Source organism: Dendrobium catenatum, unplaced genomic scaffold, assembly GCF_001605985.2.
Source record: "Dendrobium catenatum unplaced genomic scaffold, ASM160598v2 fragScaff_scaffold_1414, whole genome shotgun sequence".
NCBI lineage: Eukaryota > Viridiplantae > Streptophyta > Magnoliopsida > Asparagales > Orchidaceae > Dendrobium > Dendrobium catenatum.
The window spans coordinates 304,460-305,776 of NW_021319876.1; the positions used below are offsets into that span (position 1 = coordinate 304,460).

The window sequence follows — 1,317 nt, forward strand, 5'->3', positions numbered from 1 at the left end:
TTAACATTCTATGCCTAATTATGATTACTAAACGATTATTGAATTTAATGATCTTAAATCCTAATTAAAAGGATAATTAGCCCAAGTAAATAATATTACTTTTACTATTCACAAAGATAAATCGGATGGTTTTCTGTGTCCGGCCTCCGCACATAATAATTCATCTTTTAAAAGGTGAGGGAGAGAGAGAGTGAGCTTGAGGATTTAAGGTTGTAGAATCTCTATAAAATGTCTACATAAATATAAATATTCATTTACTTTCATACAAAAGAGAATATTGAAAAAGAGGTAATTAAATAATATTAGTTATGCGATGATAATATGATAATAGCATATAAATAACAATTAATGGATTACGACACTCCTTGAAAAATTCTAATTTTGATACTCCTCTAATTTTTTAGTGATCTTTTTAAGTGTTCTCATGCATGCATAATATAGTCTTCACAACAAAGTATTATATATAGTGGTTATTAAATAGTCCATTTTGGTAGACTCACTTTGACTCTCTAAATAATTCAGGTTGACTTTTTTCACTCTAAACCTTCGAAATAGTTACTATCAATTAAAATCAAGCATTTGTCAAGAAATAACGTCACATCTAATCCCTTATCACATAATTGACCGATGTTCAGTAAATAATACTTTAAACCTTCTACTAATAATATTTTTTTTTCAATAATACAATCATTAGTTTTGCTCGTCTTAGATGGTTTGGTCACATAAAATGATTACCGTTTGATGACCTGATTAGAAAAATAAATGTATTAGATTTGACTTATGTTAAGAAAGATAGAGTTTGACATAAAAATCTTTCCTCAGTAATATAAGCATTTGTATCAAATATATTGTTAATTAAAGAATTTAATTACCACTAAAAAATCACAGTTAAAAATTAACTCAAATGGGGCGTTGCGAGAATCGAACTCGCGGCCTCTCGCACCCAAAGCGAGAATCATACCACTAGACCAAACGCCCTGTATGCCACTTTATTATTTTTTATATTTATAAATTTAAATTAAGAAAAAAGATTTATAGCTTGCTTTTTTATTTTCTTGATTGCACTCTGGCTCTTTAAGTTTTTTTTTTTTTTAATGATATTTGAAATCAACAATATATGACATAATAAAACATCACAAAGCATAATATTCTTTAATTAAAATAATTATTTTGCTTTGTAAAAAATATAATTATGTGCATATCCTCAAATTCCAATTAATGAAAATTATGTTATCTATATAAACTAATTATAATTTGATCTCCCATCACTTAATAAGCAGTAGGGTTAGATCTATAATTTTATCAAAATTTTGGGGG

At 26.7% G+C, this 1,317-nt stretch overlaps 1 non-coding gene across 1 annotated transcript; it reads right to left on the minus strand.

Moving 5' to 3' along the window:
• Positions 1-906: 906 nt before the first annotated feature.
• On the minus strand, positions 907-978 carry TRNAP-UGG. The gene has a single exon. It is a non-coding gene; the product is annotated as a tRNA-Pro (tRNA).
• Between the last annotated feature and the right edge of the window lie 339 nt (positions 979-1,317).